At 37.8% G+C, this 15362-nt stretch overlaps 1 pseudogene; it reads right to left on the minus strand.

Moving 5' to 3' along the window:
• The window catches only part of LOC114025690, a 12869-nt pseudogene extending 8307 nt beyond the window's left edge, over positions 1 to 4562 (minus strand).
• Between the last annotated feature and the right edge of the window lie 10800 nt (positions 4563 to 15362).

A 15362-nucleotide genomic window follows, 5' to 3' on the forward strand; every position in this document is an offset into this window, starting at 1 on the left:
AGGAAGGAAGGAAGGAAGGAAGGAAGGAAGGAAGGAAGGAAGGAAGGGGAAAAGAAAAAAAGAAGAGGAAAGGAATTAAGAGAAACAAAAAGAAAAGAAATTAATTTTGTTTGGTAGGACTTATTCAGACCACTCTGGCTTTGTAGTGATTAAGTAGTAACCACCATTTGAGTAAGTTAGAAAGTGTTTTCTGGGTGCTTTTCATTCCCATGAAGCTTCATTGATGTATAGATTGAGCTCACTTGATAAGCTCAACTTTTTTTTCAAATAAGTTTTACTAATATCTTTTGTTTTTCTCCTGCCTAAATGTCCTGCTACATCCCTCCCCCTCAAACTCCCCTTTTAAGGAAATGACATAAAATATGGTAGCATAGGCAGATATCTGATGAAAACTATGAAAGTGTGGATGTCAGGTAAAAATAGTGTCAAGGAGGCTGAAACTCAGAATGAGCTGGTACTTATGGTAAATACTAAGGACAACAAATAGAACACTTGCATTTATGTTGGGTGGGAAAAGATAGAAAAATAAAAAAAATGGTCAGCAGAGGTCAGGAAAGAGATGGCAAGAATGCAGTTATCCAAAGTTGCCCTCAATAATTTCAGAGTCCTATGGTTTTAACAAGCTATACATGGTCAGAGGATCATAGGCAGGATTCAAAACCAGGTCTTGACTTCAAGGCCTGTGCTCTATCCACTACATCACACAGTGGATGATTTGAAGATGTAAGGAATAGCTGATCTGCTGGATGATGGAACTAGGAACTAAAAAATTCTTGATAGGCTGGGACTATGAGGTTGCTTGTTGACTGATTGAAGGGCAAGAATTAAAATTTAATATATTTTAGGGGAGAGGTAATAAATAGCCTTTCAGTAGCTCCACCTGTCTGTCTGTTCTTTCCTTCCTCTTCTCCCATTCATCTGCATGGCAAGACCTATGAGTGATGGCTTAGTACCTCAGATCCACCCTTTGTGCTTTGTTGGAAGGCAGCAAACATAATGTTTTTAAAGGGGGCACAGATTGGGCATCAGAGATTGATAGGGGTTAAGGGAGACTTGCTAACCTTATGTCACATAGAAGCTTGGGAGAATGATATAGATCTATTAAGCAGGAGGAATTAGATGAAATGCCTGCAGGTTAAACAAGGTTAGGGTTAAAAGTAGGACATTATAGGTCTCTATCTCTATATCTAGAGAAAAAGCCACAATGGAAGGTGGTTGTTGTTATTGTTGTTCTGGTTCAACGGCTATGGTCTTTGAGAGACTGCATTATATTATTGAAAAAACTGAAGATGTGGTATATAAATGTAATGGAATACTATTGTGCTATAAGAAAGGATGAGCAGACTGACTTCAGAAAAACCTGGAAAGACTTATATGAACTGATGCTGAGTGAAGTGAGCAGAACCAAGAGAACATTGTACATAGTAATAGCCACACTGTGTGATGACTGACTTTGATAGACTTGGCCTTTTTCAGCAATGCAAGAATCTAAGATAACTCAAAAGACTCATAATGAAAAATGCTATCCACATCCAGAGATGGAAGCGTACTATTTGCTCTCCTTTTCTTCTGATGTTGTTTTTCTATTGCTTCATTCTCATGGTTCCTCCTATCAGTTCTAATTCTTCTTTACATCATGACTAATGAGAAAATATGCTTAATATGAATGTATAAGTAGAGCCAACATCAGATTGCATGCTGTCTTGGGGAGGGGGAGGAAAGGGAGGAGGAGAAAATTTAAACCTCACAATCTTATGGAAATGAATATTGAAAGCTAAAAATTAATTAATTATTTAAAAAAATAAAAGAATCGAACATGGACTTGAGATTCTAAGCCAAAAGAAAAGGCAAAAACCACCCTCTCTTATTTGGAACAGGTTGTACCTCATGTAAAAGCTAAAACAATAGAAACATATCAGCACAAAGGTGGAGAAGAAGCAGAGACATGGCTTCATGCCCAGTGGCATGAATGGCATCAATATATTTAGTGACCTTACAGGCCCAAATCAGTGCAAGTAAACCTAGTTAGCAATGGGATGGTATCACCAGAGGATGCCAGCGGACTTATCATACATGTTCCTCAGCTATATCTGATCTTCCCACTGATGGTTTGTGAATTTGTGTGAAAATGTGCCCGAGGTTTCTTGGGAGAATGTTCTATCACTACTTTTCTAATTCTGCTATTTTGTTTAATGTCTGATTTAAAATAATGATGTGTTTTGGCTGATTAGTAAAACTAAATACATGGGTAGGGGCTTGTGATCTATGATTTTGCGTAATTACCTGCCGAGAATTTTGACCATGGTATAGCTTTTCTGGAAAATCATTTAATAAACAAGAGGGGTGCCCTACATACTACAGAAATGATAGTAATGATGATGATGATAACATTTATAAAGTGCTTACAAAGTGCCAGGTACTGCGCTAAGTGCATTACAATTATTATCTCATTTGATCCTTACAATACTCCTGGAAGATAGATGCTATTATTATCTCTATTTTACAGATGAGGAAACTGTGGCAAACAGAGGTTAATTGACTAGCCCAGAGTACACAACTAGTAAGTGTCTGAGGTCTGACTGGAGCCCAGGTCTTCCCGATTCCACCTGGTGCTTCATCCATTGTGTATAACGTATGAAGCAATATAGGTCATGCTATTGTTCAGTCGTTCAGTCACGTCCAACTCTTCGTGACCCCACTGGAGTGGGCAGTTTCTTGGTGAAGTCACTGGAGTAGTTTGCCACTTCCTCCTCCAGTGTATTAAAGCAGACAGAGGTTAAGTGATTTGCCTAGGGTCACACAGCTAGTAAGGGTCTGAGGCCATAGGTCGTAGCCACAATCTCGAATTTGTCAGTTCAGACATCTGATGTACTATGGACAGTTCAGAGTGATTCATTTCAAAAGGGATATTGACAAACTGGGGCTGAACCAGAGGACGTTGGTCAGATGGTGAGCAGACTCCTACCTATGCCATATAAAGGTTAGTTGAAGGAATTGGGCACATTTAGCCTAGAGAAACAAACAAACAAACAAAAAGATTTAGAGCTGGTTGTATAGAAAAAAATGATTGCACACATTCTACTCAGTCTGGGCAGATAGAACTAAGGCCGGTAACTTCAAAGCTAAAGAAATGCAGGTTTCAGCTTAATATATGGAAGAGTTTAAAAAAGCTTTATAATCAGAACTTCCCATGGAAAAGGCTGCCTTGGGAGGCAGTGACAGCTGCTTCACTGACAATCTTTAAGCAGAGGCCAGGTGACCACTTTGTTAGTAACTTACAGGGGATTACTGCTTCAGGAAGGATTAGACGTGAGCTCATCTTCCAGGCCTATAAAGCTAACACGCTGCCTCACACTAATGGAAATTTATTTGATGTTGTCTCATCTAGCAAGCTGTATATTGCAGAAAGAATTAGAAATTTAAAGATAGGCTGTATGGCCTTGAACCTGTTTCTTTACCTCAGTTTCTTCTACAGAAAAGGGGTAATAAAATTAATCTATAAAACAGGAATGTTCTGAGTAATTACTAACAAAAGATGTCTAAGTAATAATGTTAAATTCCAAACCCCATAGATGAGACTATAAATGTGGTGAGTAGGCTATAAACTGGGACTGTTGCTCAGACCCTGTTAAATGTAAATTGGGATTCAAGATGATGTTTTTCCAGGATGACACTCCTGAGACCCCACTTGATTATATTAGCTTCAAGACAGGTCAAAAATTCATTAACACTTTTTCCCCCTAATTCCAGTTGAATTCCCTTGATTACTTTTTAATACACTGAATGAAAAGCATTATTTTAATAGGGCAAAATAGGGAAGTAATATTCAGGCTGATTCAGTTTTTGTTTACAAAATTATAGTAGATTGAATTACACCAATATTCTACATAGTTCTTAAAATGGACGAATTCTTATTCTTCATATCTGTTGACAGTTTCTCTCAACCTTGTTTTTCCACAAAAGAAGGAGACGCTTCAATAATTGTTTTGATGAGGGTGAACATTTCTAAGAAATCATTCCTTTCAGAGTAATGGGGGCAAATGTACTTTAATGAGGTTGGCTTTAAAAAAAGTTCTACTCCTTCCCTAAAAATACAATGAAACAATATGTCATTCATTTATTCAGTGTCTAGGTTGCACAAGGCACAGTCAGTTTTAACCCTATTCTCATCCTTTGAAGAATAGCATTGGTCTTTTGAAATATATATGTTTATGCATATGTAGATGCATTCTACCTGTCTAATTTCACTGAAATTTACAAGATATCATGGAGTCTTAAGAAAACCACGTGCCCATTTTGTAGTGTGTCAACGAGCCCATTTGTTCAAGATAAAAGCTAGGAGGAAGAGGTGGAGATACGTTAGAACCCCATCCCCAACACTCTCCCCTGTGCCATGGCAGTGTCCTCTAGTCTATGTGTTACATCTCTCAGCTGCCTCTTTAAGAGGAATTCCCACTGGTAATCAGGGCGAAGATGGCTCCAAGCTTCAAGGATTCTCGTATGAGCGCTAGCTTCTGTCCTGGATTTTTCTTATCCTTCCATCTACATTTTTGCTGACCCATTCACGTAGCATTTCTTATCATCCTTTCCTTTGTGCTTCTTCACCTTTGGCTTCCTGATTCCCTCTCCTAGCACTGGATTCCTCAGTTCCCAGGGTGGCTCATACTGAGTTCAACCCACTAAGCTTCTCCACCCATGTCTTTCTATCTTCTGGCCATAGGAGTTGAGCCTTACTTTCCAATTTCTTGTGCTAAGACCAATGAACTGAGCCCAGCAGAACTTTTTACAGCCTTAGAAAAGGAAAGCAGAAAGGCAAACTCAAAATCCAAGTTTTCTTGCTTGGCGATCTTGATTTTATTAAATTTTCAAAAAATCACTTTATTCCTATTGCCCAATCATACCTACATATTACATATACAATATATAGAGAAACATATATATGTATACACATATCTCTCTATATGTAAATTATACATATATGTATATATACATAATGCAAAATAAAACCCTCCCAATTATTTTCACTATCACACTTAATAGGGCTATTAAAAACTTCCTCATCTCTTCTCAAGCCTCACCTCAGATTCCCAGATGAAGAAGTTGCTTCATACTTCACCAAAAACATTGAGGTCATTTGCTAAGAGCTCCTCTTTCTCTCTTCCTACTCTCCCATCATTCAGACATCTTTCCCCTCTATCTCCTTCTTCATTCTTGTTTCAGATGAAGAGATATCCCTTCCTTTTGCCCAGGCACCCTCCTGCACATATGCCCTTAATCCTGTCCTCTGCCAACTTCTTTAGTGGATTGTCCTATAGTCATGCCCCCTTTCTTATCTTCAGTAGCTTCTTATCTGCTGATTCCTTCCCTAATGATTAGAAACATCCATGTCACTCCCATCTTTTAAAAACCTTAACTTGTATATTTGGTGAGGTAGGGGACCAAATGAGAATGGTTTTATTGATTGATCTTTCTGTTATTTACTTTGCTATACTGTCCCAATTAAATGTTTTGCTATTCGATTTAGAATATTTGCTTCATCTCTTGGTACAGTAGAGGAAAAACTGGATGGGAGTCAAATCGAATTTGCATAATAATAATTAGCCCAAATACCATCCACTGAACATGGTGTAGCAAGAGGCTTTGGAGTCATATGGGACCATTGTTGCAAAATGAAACTCTAAAACCAGGAAAAATGCAACTTATACTTGAGTATTTAACAAATATAAACATCATGCCATCAGTAAGATACTACAGTTATCCCTTCTACATTGTGGGGATTAGGGGTGCAGCACCCCCACAATCTGGAAAATCTGTATAAAAATTTTTTCCTCTGCCTTCATACTAGAGAAGTCTGAATTATTATATTAAAAGATAAAATATGTTGATATTATATGTTATATATTTTTATGCATTTCTGAGTTTCTAAACCTTTTCTGTGTCATCTATTGACCTTCACATATCTTCTGCAGCTTCCACAAAACTTCCCCAAAATCCTCATTTCATTTCTTATGCCAACCCATGATATAGCAAAACTATGATGGGGAGAGTCATGATGTGGAAGGGATAACTGTATATACTTTGCTACTGGGAGAGGAAAGGAAAACATATTACCTGAGTTTATTAACTCAATAAGTCCAATCAGAATAAGTGAGAGAGATAGATTGAAAGAGAGAGACAGGGACAGAGACAGAGACAGAGACAGAGAAAGAGAGAGATTTGATCCCACCACCACCCCTGCCCCCTTTCCTTTCAGGATTTACTACCCTGCCCCCTGTTTCATCCCAGGCTTTTAAGATTAAAAAAAATCTGTGGAGCAGTTCCTACAAGCAAAAATCATTTAAAAGGTGTTCAGCTACAGCAGGGTACCTCTTAAATGACATCCCCTACACCATTTGCTGGAGGGGTGTCTGCTAATCTAATACCTGTTAATTTTCTTTATACTTAGGGCTATAGCACACCAGAGGCTTGCTTATATTTAATTTGTCAAGGGTAGCAGGGTTTGTATTACTCAACAGCCAGCCAGTCAGCTACTTTTTGCATTCTGGGAGCAGGCTGGGCTCTTTCAGGCATTGCTGCACAACAAGGCCCTTGGAGAGGACTTGCCACTACAATTTATGAATCACCCATTCCTGCTCGATAGAGATCTTGTCATGTCTGAGCCTGTCAGGATGCATCTCCATCTCCATCACCCCTGGGGCAAAAAGTCAACATTGGTTTCTGCTCACTTCTTTGATTTTAGCTGATCGCATCCTTATCACCAGAACCTTAAGCAAGTGCCTTCTTTGAAACATTTAAGGTGGAAATCTCATAATGAAAAAAGTCTTCACCAATGTCTATTCTGATTCCTGCTAAAATAAGGCATCTAGAGAAATGCACTTGTAAACCTTTCTAAGATAAATGGAACAAGATTTCCCTAATGATTTGCTTATTGTATTTTCTGTCTCTTACTGAAGACTGCTAAAGTCCTTTATGACCAGAGAAAATATAATGTGATCTTACTAGTGTAAGAAGCCAGAATGACTCCCATGTCACAATGAAATATTGAAGTATGATTTTGGCAGAGGTCACTCCAAAGAATGACTAATTAGTTTCTCTCTCATATGAAATTTCCCCCTTCAAAGCATCAACCCCAGCTCCTTGAGGGCAGCCTAATGCAGTAGATAGAGTGCTGAAGGTCATGGGGAGTCATGAAGACTTGGGTTCAAATCCTGTCTCAAACCATTACAAATGTGGGACCCTGGGCAAATCACTTAACCATTCTGGGTATCAGTGTGTAAATATTTGCATTATTCACTTTGTATTTATGCTATGTACATTTATACAAGTACAAGTACATTTATATATATATGTATATGTATATTATATATATATATATACATATATATATATATATATGTATATTCCCTATTATCATGCAAGCTTCTTCAAAGCTGGAATTGTTTCATTCTTAGTACTTGTATCCCCAGCACCTGGCACATTAGTAAGTGCTTAATAAATACTTGTTGATTGATCTGTAAGAAAGGAAGGTGGGGGAGTTTCAATTACTTCTAAGGTCCTTTCCAACTTTAAAACTATCATTCCATGACCATTCTTTCCAATTTCTACCTATTCTTCAAAGTTTAGTGTGGATGCCACATTTTTCTGGAAGCCTTCCCTGATTTCCCCAGTCAGAGAGGAGCCCTTCTTCCTCTAAACTCTTCCAGTGATTTTTACCTCTCTTACTGCAAAATAATAGAGAAGTGGTCTCATATTCAGGAAGACCTGGGTCTAAATCCTGCCCCTGTAACCTAATTATGACTGTGGAAAAGTCACGTGACTTCTCAGGCCCTCCCCTATCCTGCACCCCCACCTCACACAAAACTCTCAAAGATCTTAAATTACAAAGCAGGTACCAATTTGCATCAGTCAGAGAAGTTCCTCACCAAAAGCTTGGTACACTAATGAAATTATGGTCCCATTAAGAAAAAATAATAATTGTACTTTCACATCATGCCATATATTTTGGTTCTCTGTATATATATGTGTCTTCTGCAGGATTGAAAGCACCTCACAAGCTGCAATCCTATCTAATTCTAAGTTCAGGTCTTATGCATAATAATTTCTCCATTAATAATTGTTGATTAAACATTTTTCTTTATATAATGCTGTTTGTTCAAGACATCAAGACACTAGAAGTGTTGAATTTCCACTGAAATTAAGATCATAACTATTTATGATTAGACAGCTGAAGGATGTTGTTCTCAGGAGGATTTTCCCTTTTATTTGAATTCGCAGTCCAACACAGATTGATTTCCATCCATCTCTTTTATGTCATGAGTATACAAATTGTATATTATTTCTTTGTATATCCCCACAGTGTCTAGTAAAGTGTTTGTACACTGCTAGTATTTAATAGGTATTTGTGAAATGAACAAAAATTGAATAAAGTGAATCAAATTGTGTTCTATGTAAGTTCTCAGAATTCTTTCCCAATTACAACTGATGAGTCAAGTCCCCAGAGCTTGGCTACATCTTCCCATCAAGGTTCTAGAAGATACCTTAGAGGAAATAAGGCATGATTCTCTAATGCCACTGACCCTATCCCTGACTGGAATCTTTTCCCACAAGATTATCAGTTCAGAATCAATTCAGTCAGCCTATCTTAAATAGTTTTTAGAAAGGGGTATTTATGAATGGCAGAGTGGGGTATTTATGGATAGCAAAGTATAGGAAGCAACTCAGTTAAACTTTCCCAACATTCTCTGCCAAACAACTTTAAAACAACACTTCAAATTGAATTCTGAGATGTCTGGTGAGACATTTTTGCAGCCCAAGATATCTTAGGAGGTTAGCAGGAGAGTTCTGTGACAACAGAATGGGAGTTAGCCCAGAGCATAGGTGACAGGCAGCATCAGCAGCAGGTTTAGGAGGCAACAGCAGCAGCTTTGGCAGCTCTCAGTCCAGAGACAATAAGAAAGTCTGACAACTGGTCAGAAAAAAGATTATAGCCAGACCATTTGCCGGTACTGGGTGCAGGACCCTGTTGCATTGCCTATATATAGTTGCAAGCTGTAGCTCCTGATTGTCCTAGGGTGGATAGGAATCCTTGGGTTTGCTCATAATGGAGTAGGGGTCCTGGTATCAGTTCCAAGTCAGAAAGGAACACTAGTGTTTGTGGCCATGGGAGAGCAGGAGCCCTAGTCACAGTTCCAGGGCCAAGATGAGTGCTAATACTTGTGGCTGCAGGGGAGAAAAGACCCTCCTTGGAAGAAGACCAGAGCACAGGCTAGGAGAGCAATGACTCTACCTCTCCTTGGATCATACCACCATGGAAGCATCAAAAACTTACAGAGTCCTCAGACCTAGCTATGAAAACAGCAGCATGAAAAGCCTGAAGCTTGGGACAGTGCCACCTCCACCCTAGGGCAGAACACAACTTTAACATAAAATTAAAAGTCAAGAAATAGGTTGGGGAAATGAGCAAACTAAAAACAAATAAGAACCTGACCATAAAAATCTATCATGGTGACAGGGAAGATTGAGACACAGACTCAAAAGACAACAATTGCAAAACAGCTGCAAGCAAAACCTCAAAGGAAAAAAATGTAAATTGGACACAAACCCAACAAAAATTCATGGGAGAGCTCAAAAAGATTTGAAAAATCAAATAAGACAGGTAGAGGGAAAATTGGGGACAGAAATTAGAACAATGCAAGAAAATTATGAAAAGAAAGTTAACAGCTTGGTAAAAGATGCAAAAAATACTGAAGAAAATGAAACCTTAAAAACACAATTGGCCAAATGATAAAAGAGGCACAAAAATCCACTGAAGAGAAGAACTCCTTAAAAAGCAGAATTGGTCAAATGGAAAAAGAGGCACAAAAGTTCACTGAAGAAAATAATTCCTTAAAAATTAGAATTGGACAAGTGGAAGCTAATGACTCCATGTGACATTAAAAAAAAATAAAACAAAGTAAAAAAATGAAAAAAATAGAAAAAATGAAATATCTAATAGGAAAAACAACTGACCTGGAAAACAGATTAAGGAAAAAATAATTTAAGAATTATTGGGACTACCTGAAAGTCATGATAAAAAAAAAAGCTTAAACATCATATTTTGAGAAATTATCAAGGAAAACTATTCAATATCCTAGAACCAGATGATAAAATGGAAATTGAGAGAATCCACTGATCACCTCCTGAAAGAGATCTAAAAATGAAAACTCCCAGGAATATTATAGCCAAATTCCAGAACTCATAGGTCAAAAAGAATATACTGCAAGCAGCCAGAAAGAAACAATTCAAATAATATGGAGCCAGGATCATACATAATTTAGCAGCTTCCACATTAAAAGGGCAAAGGGCTTGGAATGATATTCTGGAGGGCAAAGGAGGTAGGATTATAACCAAGAATCACCTACCCAGCAAAACTGAGTATAATCTTTCAGGGGGGAAAATGGATATTTAATGAAATAGAGGACTTTCAAGCATTCCTGATAAAAAGACCAAAGCTGAATAGAAAATTTGACTTTCAAATGCAAAACACAAGCCAAGCAGAAAAAGATGAACATGAAAGAGAAATCATAAGGGATCCAATAAGGTTAAACTGTTTATATTCCTATATGGGAAAATGATACTTGTGACTTTAAGAACTTAATTATTATGGCAGTTGAAAGAGTATACATAGACAGTGGGCATGAGTGTGAGTTGACTATGATGAGATTATCTTGAAAAAAATGGAGTGGAAAAGATGCTGCAAGAAAAATGAAAATTACCTGATATAAGAAGTACACAAGGAAGAATTTTTACAATGGAGGGGAAATAGGTGGTGGTGGCAGGCAATGCTTGGCCCTCATTCTCATCAAAATTAGTACAAAGAGAGAAAAGCATATACACTCATTTGGATGTAGAAATCTATCTTACCCAACAAGGAAGTAGGAGGGGAAGGTTATAAGAGAATTAGGGGGATGAAGCTAATAGAAGGGAAGGCAGATTAAAGGAGGCAGTGGTCAGAGGCAAAAGATACTTTTGAGGAGGAGCAGGGTAAAAAAAGAAAGAGGGAAGGATAAACAGGGGGAAACAGGATGGAAGGAAATACATAGTTAGTAATTATAACTGTCAATGTAAATGAGATGAGTTCACCCATAAAACAGAAGCAGATAGCAGACCAGATTAGAAACCAGAATCCAACACTATGTTGTTTAGAAGAAACATACTTGAAACAGATAGATACACACAGAGCAAAAATAAGAAAGTGGAGCAGATTCTGTTACACTTCAGCTGAGGTAAAAAAAAAAAAAGACAGAGAAACCATTACCTCAGATAAAACAAAAGCAAAAACAAATCTAATTAAAAGAGATGAGCAGGGAAACTACATTTCACTAAATGGTACCATAAATAATAAAGTAATATCAATAATAAATCCTAACTTTTGTCTTCCCACTGGACTTTGATGTCCCTGAAAGAGAGAGAGAGGCTGTCACCTTTGTGCAACTCCAGCTGACAACTTTGTGCAACTCTGCCTCATTTAAATCCAATTCATGTACAAGTCAACACATTACCCCATGATGTCACTGGTTCTCTTTGAAATGAAGGGTAAATACGATATGCATCAAATGGTACAGCATTCCAAATTCTTAAAGGAAAACCTAAATGACTTATAGGAGGAAATAGACAGTAAGAGTAGACTAGCATGGGATGTCAACTTTTCCCTCTAAGAACTAGATAAATCTAACCATAAAATAAATAAGAAAGACATTAAGGCAATGAATAGAATTTTAGAAAAGTTAGATATGGTAGACCTCTGGAGAAAAGTGAATGTAAACAAACGAATATACCTTTCTCAGCTGAACATGGCACTTTAACAAAAATGGACCATGTCATAAAAACCTCACAAACAAATGCAGAAAAGCAGAAATATTAAATGCCTTCTTTTTAGATCATAATGTAATAAAATTATATTCAATAAAGGGCTGTGGAAACATAGCTTAAAAATTAAAGGGAAACTAAATAATTTAATCCTAAATAATGAGTGGGTCAGAGAACAAATCATAGAAACAAAAAATAATTTCACTAAAGAGAACAACAACAATGAAAAGACATAACAAAATTTATGGGATGTAACCAATATGGTACTTAGGAGAAAACTTATTTTTAAATGCTTATATCAATAAAATAGAGAAAGAATAGATCAATGAATTGAGCATACAATTAAAAAAAAGACTAGAAAAGAGCAAATTTTAAATCCCCAATTAAATACCAGATTGGAAAGCCTGAAAACCAAAAGGAGATTAATAAATTTTAAAGTAAGTAAACCATTAAACTAATAAATAAAACTAGGAGCTGGTTTTTTTTTAATTCTTTTCTTTTTTCTTTTTAGTTTTCAACATTTACTTCCACAAGATTTTGAGTTCTAAATTTTCATCACATCTCACCCCTCCCCCCACCCCAAGATGGCATGCATTCTGAATATCCCTTCCCCTGGCCTGCTTTCCCTGCTATCTCTCCCCCTCTTCCCCTTCTATTTTTCTATAGGGCAGGATAGATTTCTGTACCTCATTTCCTGTATTTCTTATTTCCCAGTTGCATGTGAAAACATTTTTTTTAAACATGTGTTTTTAAAACTTTGGGTTCCAAATTTTCTCCCTTTCTCCCTTCCCACCCACCCTCATTGAAAAGGCAAGCAACTCAATATAGGCTATACTTGTGCAGTTATGCAAAACACTTCCACAGTAGACATGCTATGAAAAACTAACTCTATTTCCCTTAATCCTATCCCACCCCCCCCATTTATTCTATTCTTTCTTTTGACCCTGTGTCTCTTCAGAAGTATTTGCTTCTGATTACCCCCTTTCCCAATCTGCCCTCCTCTCTATCATCCCCCTACTCTCTTGTCCCATTCCCCTCCTATTTTCCTGTAGGGTAAGACAGATTTCCATACCCAATTGAGTGTGTATGTTATACCCTCCTTAAGTCAAATCCTATGAGAATAAGATTCACTCATTTCCTCTCACCTTCCCCTGGTTCCCTTCCACTGTAAGAGCCTTTTCTTTTCTGTTTTTTTTTTGTGAGATAATTTATCCCATTCTACCTTTCCCTTTCTCCTTCTCCTAGTATAACCCTCTCTCACCCCTTAATTTTATTCTCCAGATATGACCCCTTCATCTTCAACTCACCTTGTGCCCCCTATCTATCTATCTATCTATCTATCTATCTATCTATCTATCTATATACATACATACATATAATTTTTTCCCTCCAACTACCCTAATGCTGACAAAAGTCTCATGAGTTACAAATATCATCTTTCCATGCAGGAATGTAAACAGTTCAACCTTAATAAGTCTCTTATGATTTCTCTTTCCTGTTTACCTCTTCATGTTCCATTTGAGTCTTGTATTGGAAAGTCAAATTTTCTATTCAGCTCTGGTCCTTTCATCAAGAATGCTTGAAAGTCCTCTATTTCACTGAATGACCATTTTTCCCCTTGAAGGATCATACTCAATTTTGCTGGGTAGGTGATTCTTGGTTGTAATCCTATCTCCTTTGCTCTCCAGAATATTATATGCCATGCCCTGAGGTCCCTTAATGTAGAAGCTGCTAAATCTTGTGTTATCCTGATTGTGTTTCCATAATACTTGAATTATTTCTTTCTGACTGCTTGTAATATTTTCTCCTTCACCTGGGAACTCTGGAATTTGGCTACAATATTCCTAGGAGTTTTCCTTTGGGGATCTCTTTCAGGAGGAGATCGGCGGATTCTTTCCATTTCTATTTTGCCCTCTGGTTCTAAAATATCAGGGCAGTTTTCCTTGATCATTTCTTGAAAGATGATGTCTAGGCTCTTTTTTTGATCATGGCTTTCAGATAGTCCAATAATTTTTAAATTCTCTCTCCTGGATCTATTTTCCAGGTCAGTTGTTTTTCCAATGAGAAATTTCACATTGTTTTCTAATTTGTCATTCTTTTGGATTTGTTTTACAGTGTCTTGATTTCTCATAAAGTCACTAGCTTCCAATTGCTCTATTCTAATTTTTAAGGAAGTATTTTCTTCAGTAATCTTTTGGACTTCCTTTTCCATTTGGCCAATTTTGCTCTTTAGGGCATTCTTTTCTTCATTGGCTTTTTGGACCTCTTTTGCCATTTGGGTTAGGCTATTTTTGAAGGTGTTATTTTCTTCAGTATTTTTTTGGGTTTCCTTCAGCAAGCTGTTGACTTGCTTTTCATGATTTTCTTGCATCACTCTCATTTCTCTTCCCAGTTTTTCCTCTATTTTTCTTACTTGCTTCTCAAAATCCCTTTTGAGCTCTTCCAAGGCCTGGGACTGATTCATACTTTTCTTGGAAGTTTTGGATGTAGGAGCTTTAACTTTGTTTTCTTCTTCTGGTTGTATGTTTTGATCTTCTTTGTCACCAAAGTAAGATAATATAGTCTGACTCTTTTTGTGCTGCTTGCTCATGATCCCAACCTATTACCTGAGTTTTAAACTCTTTGTTAAGGTAAGAATATGTTTCCAATGTGGAGAATGTACTGTCCCAAGCTTCGGGGATTTGTACAGCTGTTTTCAGAGGTACTTCTAGGGACCTGAAAAGTGTCAGTTCTTCCAAGGTGCTATGATAAGGGGCAAGGTGTTTCCTCTACACCGCCACAACAAGCTCCACCACGCCAGTACTCCTCCTCACCGTGGGACCGCCTCTCAGAACGGTGACCCAGATCCAAGCACAGGCAAAGCAAGAGATTCCTGCCTCAACACTGGCAAAGAGAACCCTGCAATGCCCCTTTGATCAGCCACTCGATTCCCCCCTCAGTCTGTGGGCTAGATGCTCAGAAGGCAGCCTCTTCCCTCAGGGTGGCTGAGATCTAGCTTCTTCTCTCACCACAGTAACAGACTTTTCCCACTGACCTTCTTAGTTGTCTTTGGCATTTGTGGGTTGAGAAATCTGAAAACTGCCACAGCTGCCCACAATTCAGTCCTCGGAGGCCTGCTCCAGGGTCGCTGCGTCTTGCACGCCCACACTGAACTGCGCTCCTCTCCCTGCCCAGCATGATGTACCTTCCTGATCAGCCATCCAGCTTGTCTTGGGCTGGAAATTTGTTTTATTCTGTTTTTTTCTGTGGGTTCTGCTGCATTATAATTTGTTTAGAGCCATTTTTTTGTAGGTATTTGGATGGCTTTGGGGGAGAGCTCTAGCAAGTCACTGCTTTCCCTCCGCCATCTTGGCTCTGCCCCCCTAGGAGCTGGTTTTATGAAAAAAAAATTAAAAAGATAGACCATTTGGTTAATTTGATTTTTAAAAAGAAAACCAATCTACCATTAACAAAAATGAAAAGAGTGAATGCAATACCAATTAAGGTGAAATTAAAGCAATTATTAGGAACTTTTG

The sequence above is a fragment of the Vombatus ursinus genome, unplaced genomic scaffold (assembly GCF_900497805.2).
Source record: "Vombatus ursinus unplaced genomic scaffold, bare-nosed wombat genome assembly UNPS02014832.1, whole genome shotgun sequence".
NCBI classification, from domain to species: domain Eukaryota; kingdom Metazoa; phylum Chordata; class Mammalia; order Diprotodontia; family Vombatidae; genus Vombatus; species Vombatus ursinus.